This window comes from Meleagris gallopavo, chromosome Z (assembly GCF_905368555.1).
Source record: "Meleagris gallopavo chromosome Z, MGAL_WU_HG_1.1, whole genome shotgun sequence".
NCBI classification, from domain to species: Eukaryota; Metazoa; Chordata; class Aves; order Galliformes; family Phasianidae; genus Meleagris; species Meleagris gallopavo.
Window position 1 is genome coordinate 34,735,517 of NC_139435.1, and position 11,464 is coordinate 34,746,980.

The 11,464-nt window shown below is 44.6% G+C and overlaps 1 protein-coding gene across 3 annotated transcripts in view; it reads right to left on the minus strand.

The window, feature by feature from the left end:
- APBA1 (amyloid beta precursor protein binding family A member 1) overlaps positions 1 to 7,358 on the minus strand; it is an 84,499-nt gene extending 77,141 nt beyond the window's left edge. For 2 of the 3 annotated variants that reach the window (XM_085214424.1, XM_085214421.1), the window contains exon 1: positions 7,189 to 7,329. The gene's annotated coding sequence lies outside the window, so the exon portion shown is untranslated. Of the gene's footprint in view, positions 1 to 7,188 lie in introns of all 3 variants that reach the window. The other variant, XM_085214422.1, reaches the window with a different exon arrangement.
- Between the last annotated feature and the right edge of the window lie 4,106 nt (positions 7,359 to 11,464).

An 11,464-nucleotide genomic window follows, 5' to 3' on the forward strand; every position in this document is an offset into this window, starting at 1 on the left:
GCAGTATTTGCAAGGCTTTCTACCATGATGAAGACAAAATTACACGCTGTTTCACACTGTTTTTTCTAAATAACCTCTCCCTGCCATTAAGCTGACACAAGCTCCTCTGAAAGGGAATGAACGCGTGGCTGACTACTTATGCTTCTCTACATTTTCAGCACCCCAATTTCTCCTCTTTGGGAAAAATAAAATTAACCAGACCTCTCCCTTCACCCTATTCTTTCCCTTATGCTCACACTGCATTACTTTCCACCTCACCTCTCAAGCTCTGCAGCTAGACAGACACACCACAAAACCTGACCCTGTTTGCTATGCATGATGAGGCCTGACGCTCAATTGATGACACCAGTAGAAAACCCTTGTGCAACTGGACTTCCTGCCAGCTTTCAATAAAACTGCAGCCATAAATTGCTTCAATTTAATTCAGTTCAATACAAGCACAGTCCCTTTTCTCAAACCCATCAGTGTTTCAAACTACTTATAAACAGCCACAAACAACGTGACAGCATGCTACCTCTAAGAGATTTGGAAGACGTGATGACAATCTGTTTACAAATGTGTCTTCTCCTTGCCCTCAAATTCACATACAGATTTGGGCATTGTTGAATACTGACTTGGATCCATTAAAACTGTGAGTTTTACCTGGATTATCCAGTATGTCCACTGCTCAGCATCCTACTACAGCTACAAAACCAACCCAGAAAAGCAATCACCAAGGCTTGTGTGATCCTACACCATAATAACAATTTTAGATATTGCAAAAAGCCCTAAAGCAGCAAGATTTCATTCATGGATCAGAAAAACGCAAAGACCTCAATAGCTGGGGTGAGCAAAGGGACAGCAGAATTGCATCCAGCTGAAGGAGCTCAATCTTTCAGGGGTGTATCTGTTTTTTTTTTTAAAATGCTCCAAGCCTTAGTAACAGAGACACAGAACATCATAAATACAAAATAATAACAGGGTTTTTTTAGTGCACTTTCACCTTGCTATCCATTTAACCTCCAACAAAAACATCTTTCTCTTTCTTACATCACAACCCTCTTATCATAACCCTTGAACTCCTTCCCTATGATTCCAGATGTAAGATGCCTTCAAAAGAACAGCACATACTCTTCAGTGCTTCCATAATCTTTTAATACGTAGTTTTTCCACACTGCCATTCAGTTCAAAATGCTTCTATCCACCACAAAGGGACAGTTCTTCCTACTGTGTTTAGACATACCTCTTCTGAGAAATATTCTGTTATTTACTGCTTAAAGGCTATCATAGAATCACCAAGGCTGGAAAAGACCTACAAGATCATCCAGCCCAACCATCCACCTATCACCCACAGTTCTCACTACAGCAAGCCCTTCAACTATTAAAATTATTAAGAACTAGGTTCCAGAAACATCTGCAGTCTCACCAGCAATGCACCAGAAGACATGACATAATGTCCCACATCACTGAAGTACCTCAGAGGCACCGCATACATCAGTGCGACTCTCCAATCTAAAATAAGCACTGATACAGGCAGACAGTATATTCCACAATTATTTTTAGAAAGATCTGCTCTCTTTTTTTCTTCAGCCAAAAATTTTGTTCAAGAAATATCTTGGCTGCAAACTACTGACCAAAATAGTAAGATCAGTAGTTAACTAAAATAATAGTTATTTTCAATGAAGTATTTGTACTAGTATCCATAACATTTTGATGAATTGCACACTGAGTATTAAATGTGTCTAACTGCTAATACACAGATGTGTGTCTACAGAAGACAGATGTGTCTTCTGTAGTCTTAATTACATCTCCATTTACATTCAAAACCAGTTTGGCCTAACTTGAAATACCATCGTTCAACTTTTAAAGTTTTCTTAAATAAAGAAATAAAAAATCACCCAAATGTATGTCAAGCTAATTAACTGTTTTAGTGTTTCCTCCCAGTGAGGAAGGAAGAGTGAACTCGCACGTCACCTTCACCTACAGATAAAACTGTTGGACCTAAAGCCAGCATGGCCCAAAAAGGTTGCACACTGCAACAAGTGAGAACCACATAACTGATGTGAGACTTCAAACAAAGCCTAAATCACACAGACATTGTCAGTCCGGACGTGAGGTCGTGGCAAAATGGCTGGCATCTAAAAAGCCCAGATGCTGAAGAACCACCAGGCACAGAGCAGACCTCTCCCTGCTCCAAAGGCAGGCAGGAGGCTCAGCCACACCTCTCCCGCTCTGCTTGCGGCCCGAGCCCCTTCCTGTAGGAAGAACCTGTCAAGGACTTTAGGATTTGCTCACTGTTATGTTCTTATGAAATGAAATTAAGCATGCCAAAATCTGAATAATGTCATGGCAATCTTGTAAGTGGATTACATTAATCATTTATCAGCAAGGCAAGATAGTAATTGAGCGAGAGCAGAACCTGGAGTTTATCCCTATTTAGCACCCGAAGACAAAGGGTACAACAGCTGAGGATATCAGAAACCAAATAACATGCACGAAGATGATTTTTAAAATGTCCACTGAGGTATACTGAAATTACAAAGCTACAGATTTTTTCTACATAGGATCTTCTATTTAACACAGACTATTACAGGAGATTTTCTTAATCGGCTAAAAGGTGACTGCACAACACAAAATTAGGAGGAAAACATCTTAATAAATCTTTCATTTTAAAAAAATAGGATCAAATCAAATAGGTAGGTAAGTAAAAAAAAACATGTTACAACACAACTGAAAACAAAAATGTTTCCTGAATTTGGGGAGGTTATTTCCTCACTTCTGATAGTCTTACAAGTCCAATTTTAAAAAAGCAGGCAATTGTCATGTGATCAGACAACACCATACAGCAAATATGCCTGCACGACAGCCTGCACAGAATAAATGCAGTAGACAGATCTGAAAAACAGAGCCAAGGTGAGGTGACCACTATTCCCTACACAAGGCGAGCACACTCTGCAGCAGCCCTAGGCTCAATGGCGGCAGCAGAGCCAGCGGCGCCCAGCAGGGCCTGCTCAGAGAAAGCCCAGACTCAGCAGCACAGTCTCCTGCTCACAGGCTGCAAGCAGAACCTTCTGCACATTGTTGTTATTTCTAAATCCCCCAGAGAAGCAGCACCTCAATTCCAATTTCAGACATGAGCCAAGCCCTACACACACTGCGTGTGCACCTTCTGTCTCAGTCACCTAGTTTGAGCAGAGTTTAGATCAGATGACGTTCAGGGATTCTTTCCAGCTTATATTATTCCTATGACCATAAAAGAGCTGGCGTAAGAAAGCTGTTAAGAAAAAAAAAAGTAAAAAAATGCACAGTTCCCCACACACATCCCACAGACAGTGCCAACTTCCCACCCCAGCAGCAGAGACAGTACCGACTCTCCCCTAATCCATTGCATCAAGCAATGTACTGAAAACAACTGGTTCTGTCTGCTTACTGGATCTAAAGTGCATTAGGGAGAACATTAACTTTTATTTCAGCCCAGGGAAAACCCAGACATAGACCTCTGCCTGCTACTGCCTCCCCCATCAACTAATATGAATGTCAGTTCATTTTTTAAAAACGCTAATTAAGGTTTATCTAGGAAGTTGGATTCAATGATCTGTTGAGGTCCCTTCCAACCCTGAGATTCTGTGATTCCATGTGACTCTACTTAAGACCATAGAAGCAGCACAATTTCAAACCTGATGAAAGTCCCATCAGAATACATGTTTTACAAATGCACAGCGATAGTAATGCTGTCATCATAAACTGCAACTCACAGATCAGAATGAGTTATAAAAAAAAACGAATAAAAACTTAGAAAAGCTTAGTAAGTTGAAAAGATAAACTAGCCCAAGAAGGATTCAGCCAAAAAATCCAAAGATATGCTGTTACATCCTTGGAATCTGCCATGTTTACCAACAGATTTTTCATGATGTCTCTCACTCTTAAATCTCATTTTGACCTCATGTATGATAAGGTGACTGTCGACTTACAGAGGGTAGTTTTTACTAAACTGTTCATTAAAAAAAGCAAATAATATTTAATTGCTGGCTTATGAGCAAGATTTGATACACTAAACAGATAATCTATGATGGCATGACTTTATAACATCCCATATATTTTAAACATTCTGAATTGCATAGATTTCACAGATCATTTCCTTTTGCTGATCTACAGAAAAACCAGAAATTCCTACCATGGTCTACCTCAACTAGAATTTTCACTGCTTTAAATACTCATAATCCATTTCTTCCACTAGTTTCCTTTCTGATGTACAAAATCCCATTACTTACCAGCAAACAGCTCTTCTTGCAGTTTTATTAGATGACGAAAAATTCTTAAGAATATCGTCTAAAATTATACAGACCATCATCTAGGGAACACTTTTTAGGGACACAATCCTGTCATTACAACAAGATAGACATAATACAGCTGTGCCCCTTTTCCCAACAGTATCTCCCTACAGGTTCCTTGGAACTGGTCTCATTCCCTCATTGCTTACATCAGGATGAATCCTTCCCCAAAAAAGGAGTCTGTTCTGCAGCCCTGGAGCGCCCTGAAGGAAATCCTCTGCCACCTGCAACTGCTCCTTGTTTCAGTTCCCATATGCATAGCAAGTGCTGATCAGAATGAGGACAGGGATCACCAAAATGGCTGTCTATGTGAAAGCAGCAAAGATTATTCCCCAGATCCTTCTAGTAAAACAACAAACATGACTTTTTTTTCTTTTTCTTTTTTTTTTAAGAACACAGTCTCATGCAGTGGGAACAGAAAAATACCACTGCACTGCTTTAAGCAGCTGGCTTATGAAATCAGTCAACAATATGAAACAAAACAATCAATCTGTTCTTCAAAACCTTTAACCCCTACACAATACCTATTACACACAATCTGTTGGAAATAATGAGCAGAGGACTGCTTGCTAGATCTCTGATTAAGTAGAAATCTTCATCTTCTGTAAAATGAGAAAACCACATTCAAAAATGCATTACTAGAACATCAATGCTTGACTTAAATCAACAGTAATAGGATCTCATTCAAAGTTAAGCCTCAATTAATCTAGCTGCATTGCTTATGGACAATGCTTACTACGCTGTCTGAAGTGCCTCTATTTTTTTAATTTTTGGGGGGGAGGGGCAAGGTAGAGGGGAAAAGAAAAGCTCTAATTCTTTTAATTCATAATCTAGCATAAATCCAGAACAGCTACTGTCAATAGCCATCAATTCGTGTGCTGAGCAAAAAAATGCGAAATTGGATCTTTAAATGTTGAGGCAAACAGATAAAAGCAGAAAGCCTGAGCACTTGCTTTGGTTTTCCTACATGACTTCAAAGCTTTGCTTTTGCTAGTTTGGATACTAACCCTGAAAGTACATAGATGCATTAACACCCCAAGGCCAACCTTCTCGGCCAACATTTCTGGACTTACTGCTCCACTTCCCTGCCTTATTTGCCACAAATACTAATGCACACTGAGATGACCTCAAACCAAATAACTAAAATACTGCACATGAACAATCACACTGACCTATTAAAAACACAAAACAAGAAGCTCAGCGAAAGACTCCATTTTTTTGTACCTTCATGCCTTTCATGTGGTTCTAGAGCTCATAAGCACTGCTTCTAAGAAGTGAAAACTAACTGTGCCTTAAAGATGGGCACAGCTTTCATACTGCAGGCTGAGTTCAAGAATGCAAACGCTGTACATGACTGTGGCTCAAAATGGTAATCAATGAAATCAGAAGTCAGTTCCCTGCCCAACTAAAATACACTTGTAACCAAAGGGCCAATCTGTGCGTATCTTTATTTCCACAGGCTTGTGAGGGGCCAGTCTTGTGTCTGTTAGAAGGCAGCTCAACAGTCTGAAAAGCATTTATATTTTAAGTAAAGACAATGTTCTAAAGCAAGATGAATGCTTCAAGATGCAACTCACAGTGCCTAAGAAAAACTTGGACCAAAAAACAGCAGAACCAGTACTACACAGCCGACCTTGAGTTGCCATTATTTTCTGAAAATCAGGTTAGCTTCAAATCTCACAGATCCCCCAGCTTGGGTCGCACTGTTCCAAGGGAGGCAGGCTGCTTTTGGCTCTGTTTCACATTTCAGCCATTGAACACACACAGCACCCATCCCAAAGTGCATCAGAATGATACATTTTCTGCTCTCGTCTTTTCCACAGTCTCCCACTACAGCTTGCATGACACTCAATTTCTGGGTATAAATACACACTAATGCACCGCCGGACATTCAGCCACCCATCACTTTCATGCACTGAGCTGCTGGGCAGCTCCTCCCCACCGCCTGACACGGCAAAATGTAGATGTGTCCCTTGCTTTCTGTTATCTGGACATCACTAAGACGTAACACACCTGGAGAATGAGCAGGTTCTTTGTCAGTGCCAGCGTCTAGGAAAACAGGGTGCCGCTGCCTGTTTCAGCCACGGGACTGCAGAGGAAGGTGCAGCCGGCTCGGATTCGACAGCAATGCAGCAGACCCTGAGGTATGTGACAGGGATATTTTCCAGGGCAAGCTGCTGGAGACCCGCAGGGCGCATCCGCGAAGCAGACGCAAAATCGCCGCGGCACCGGGCGAGCTCCCATCAGCGGGCACAGCGCGATGGGTGCGCACCAGGGAGCAGAAACGCAGTATCCCGGCCTGCCCTACACCCACAGCAGCTCCGTGCACGCACAGCCGGCGGACATCCCTCCAGTTGCTCAGCAGCGACGAGAGCAGCCGGGTCTGAAACCAACTGCAATCCTACAGCCCCTACAGCAGATTTCCCAGCCGAGGCCCGAGCTCCCGCATCTCCTACGAGGCAGGTTTATGTACGAGGGCGGCAGCGCAGCCCTGCCCGGACCGTCCCTGCTAACGCTGATCCTTCCAGAAAGAGCCGCAGCGCGCGGGGCCACCGCAACCGCGCCATGTCCGGGGCCGCCGTCTCCCCCTGAGCCGCAGCTCCGGGCACCGCAGCCTGCCCGCCGCCCGTCGCTCCCTGCCGCCGGGCACGGGGGAGGAGGGGCGGTTCTGCAGCTCGGCCCGAGCGGGATGCGCGCGTCGGCCGCCGCAGCGCAGCGCCGAGACAGCCGCCAGCCCGCGCCCGCTCGCCGCACCTCTCCCGGCCGCTCCTCGCTCGCGGAGCCCCCGCGAGGAAGGGGCGGCCCCTCCCGTAGCCGCGTCGCTGGGCACCGCCGAGCGGGGCCCCGAGTCCCGCGCCTCGGCCCGGCCCCTCCGCACCTGGTGCGGGTCCGCGCCGCCTCCTCACCACGCGGTGCGGCTCCGGCGGGGCTGGCAGCGCAGCGCGGGGCGGACAGCCCGGCAGGCAGCCTTTCCTCCCGCCACCATCTTCCTCCGGCCGCCACCCCCGCCGCCAGCACCGCCCGTCACGGCCCCTCCCTCCGCTCCGCACCGCCCTTCGCGTCAGCGCGTCCGCCACTGCCCTCCTGGTCCCGCGGCGCTGCGGGGCGGTGCCGCCATCACGGGCCGCGCCGGTGGGAGGCGAGGAGATGGCGGCCGCCGGGACGGGCTGCCCTCCTCTCAGCGGGCTGCCCGAACGCCCCCGGAGAATGGGCTGAACCCGGCCCGGAGCCCGACCCTGCCGGGGGGAACACTGGCTGCTGGGGCGCGGCAGGGTCGCGCACCTGGAGCCAGGCCCCGGGGCAGCCCTTCCCGCCCGGCGGCGGGCATTGCACCGAGACAGTGCGGCTCGCTGCACGCGACTGCTTGCTCCCTGTTCACACATACAAACGTAGTATTAGTCATAGGATGTCATGAGTTCGAAGAGAACCATTAAAGATCATCGAATCCAACGCATGGCTCCATGCAGAACTACCAGAAACACAGATCATGTATGGCTAAGAGTGTTGGTGGCTTGGTGCTGTGACCTTGTCCTATGGGAGCATGTCCCAGCACCCTAAGGTGGAGAACCATTCCCTGATCCCCAGCCTGACACTCCCCTAACACAGCTCCATGCTGTTCTCTTGTGTCATATCACTGTCACCAGAAAGCAGAGCCCAGCACTGCCCCTCCACTCCCTGTGAGGAGCTGTAGGATGACATGAGGCTGCCTCCTCAGCCGCCTCTGCTCTGGGCTGAACAAACAAACCAAGAGACCTCAGCCAGTCCTTCACCATCTCCGTAGCCCTGCTTTGGACTACAAAGGTTTTATGCCCTTTTTGAACTGCGGTGCCCAAACCTGCACACAGTACTCCAGATGATGACACACCAGTGCATTGCAGAGAGGGACAACCCCTCCCTTGAAAGGCTAGCAGTGCCATGCTTGATGCACCCCAGGATACAGTTGGCCTTCCTGGCTGCCTGTGCACACTGCTGGCTCATATTCAACTTGCTGTCAACTAAGACCCCTGAATCTGTTTCAGCAAGGCTGCTCTCTGGTCTCATCTCCCAGTCTGTATGTATAGCCAGGGTTGCCCCTTCCCAGGTGCAGGATCTGGTACTTGCTCCCATTAAAATTCATGTGGCTCATGGCTAGACAGCTGTCTATTTTGTCTGGATCTCTACAAGATCTCTACTCCCTTCATGGAATCAAAGACGGAGCTGGACACTGCATCTGTAGTGCAGGCTGTAAACAGCTGTTGTAATTGCTTCTCTGAGTTACTGCTCCTATGCTTTACATAGGATTCCACGTACATAGAGAGAATACTAAAGTTCTTGAGATAATGTCTTACATGTATGGTATTTAAAGCAATATGACTACATAGTAATGACTAAAATAAATTTCCCTACAAGGACAGGCCGAGAGAGCTGGGGCTGTTCTGCCTGGAGAAGACAAGGCTCTAAGGAGACCTTACAGCAGCCTTTCAGTGTTTAAAGAGAGTGGCAAGAAAGAAGGGGACAGAGGGACAGACTCTTTAGCAGGGTCTGTTGTGATAGAAAAATGGGAAATAGTTTCAAACTGAGGGAGAGGAGATTTAAATTGGATATAAGGAAGAAGTTTTTTACAGTATTGAGTGGTAAAACACTGGAATAGGTTGCCCAGAGAGGTGGTCAGTTCTCCATCTTTGGAGACATTCAAGGCCAGGCTGGACAGAGCTCTGAGGATCCTGTTTGAGCTGTGGGTGTCCCTGTTCATTGTACAAGAGTTGAACAGATGGTCTTCAAAGGTCCCTTCCAACTCAAACTATTCTGCGATTCTTTGAAATTATTTGAAGGAGTATGCATTTTTATTCATGGCCAGAATGGTATCTGATGAAAGATTTTAATTAAAAAAGGAAAATGCAATCTGTGAAGTGCTTAGGCATAGCCCAGTGCAAACTATCTTAAGTAAATATAGATAGCAGAGTTCAGATTCGATATAAGGAAAAATTTATTCTCTGCATGAGTAGCCAAGGATAGGAACAGGCGGCCCAGGGAAGTGGTGGAGACACCACCCCTGGAGATTTTCAAGAAATATGGAGTTGTATTTAGAGACATGGTTTAGTGGGCATGGTGCTGATGGCTAGGTGGTTGGACAAGATGATTGATCATAGAGGTCTTTTCCAACCTTAACAATGCTATATGTGGGCTTGCAATTAGTTACTATGATAACAGTGTTCATTTGGAATGTTCACTGCCTTCCAAAAAAGGCTTTCAGGTTTTTTTGTGCTATCATAGGTCATGTGATATGTTTGGCCACTCTGTAAGCACAACCATACTTTCATATCTTATTCAAAACACTGCAATACTCCACCAGTGCAAATTCTGAAAATGAGAGTACAAAAAATATCCATTGTTAAAGAAGGGGAAAAAAAATTATAAGTGACTGCTGCTGTTTAGATAACTGCTGCCCTTTCCTCTACATTTATTTTACCGCAACACCTCATTTTATTCTTAATAGTCTTTATTTATTGATTTCTTTCTTATCCTGGAGACAACTCTCTGTCTGATGGCTTTCGAATTGAAAATAACAAAACCAGAAGGAGATTTCTGCCCTGCTCTCCCTCTTATTTTATGGCTCTGGTGTATGGCCCTGCTACAGCCCCAGGTTACAATTTCACAGGTGTAGATTTGAGAGGCTTTCAAAGGTGTTCTTTACCGAATCGTTGCATTACATAAAGTGTGGGAGAAGATGTAACTGTGAGCAAGTCAGCAAAGAGTTTATCAGACTCCTTGATAGACCCTATCTCTGTGAAACTTTGGGAGTCTGGAGTGTAAGACAGAAAGCAAACGGTATCTGTTTGCATCTAAGGGTAAACAGGAGGTCCTGTTTGTATACATTGTTAATCTTACCACACTTAAGAACCTTTCATCCTTTATCACTGTTTTGGGGGAAGCTAGGCCAATTAACTGATTAGAGGGACAGGAATTTCTGGCTTGTAAGTGAATGGTATATAAGATGAGTGTTGAACGCAATAAAGCAGAACTATTCTGAAAACTATTTGGAGAACCATTCTGAGAACTATTCTGATGCTACAAGAAATTATGAGAGCTCTCTAACTCGACTGAGTGCCGATAATAAAGCACTTCTGTCTTCTAGCCCTCTCTCACAGTAATCAAGCAGTAAGAATTGAATGTGATCTAAGTTTGCCCTTCTCTAAGAGGTAGCTTTGGCCAGGTGACCCCTAGAGCTCCTTTTCAACCTAGGTGACTCCACTGAAGTCTTATGACTATTAAAGACTAATCATTGCAGTTTTCATGATTGCTCAATTATGCCCAAGAAAAAAGAAAAATCTGTACTATGAATCTTTTTCTTCTTAAGTTTCATTTTTCTCCCATTTGTCTCACTGTCATCAATGGAAGGTGTTATTGGGCACAAGTTATTGTGAACTTGGAAAGATGCTATTGTTGTGCAGCAGTATCAGTGCACTTGCATTAGCACTGATCTTCTACCTCCCACATGTTACCGATCTGATAGTCATTATTTATGTCAGTATCTTTTTTTTTTTTTTTTTTTTTTTTTCCAGTTAAAATGCTGGAAGTTGCGATCTGTTTATTCTAGTGTTGAAGCTTTGACTTATGCAAGACAGTTTTGCTCTTTTTGAAAATGTAGAAACACTTGTTGGGTTTTGTAAGACCATACTTACATGGAATTAATCTCCTGGGTGAATGTAAACTGCCCTTTTAGAACTGTCCAGTCCACATTTAAGCATAGAAAATTCAATCTCAGAATGTTACAATTTAATGTCCAGCTTGTGATGTCTGCGGTTTCATTAGGTTATATTTACTAAGTCACAGTGGTAATCTGTCACAAAAGCAAAGCAGCCAGATCTTGAAATATTCAGACACTCTTGCAATCTAAGCAGTGCTATTTATGCTGAACTTTTTTTGTTGTAAGTGCTTTTATCTCCCCCTTGTTTTTTACTTTAGAGACAAATGCTTAACACCATCCAGTGTGTCAATAGCTTTTAAGACTCATTAGGTACAAAGCACTGTGTGCCAGCAAAGCATCTATTTCAGGGGGAAGAACCTGGCCCAGCTCTCACACAGACATCTCATTAACTGGGCCTGGATACTTCAAAGAGAGGAAGTCATGTTGAATGCTTCTCTTTTCAGAAACAAAATTGCACTCTGTAAAG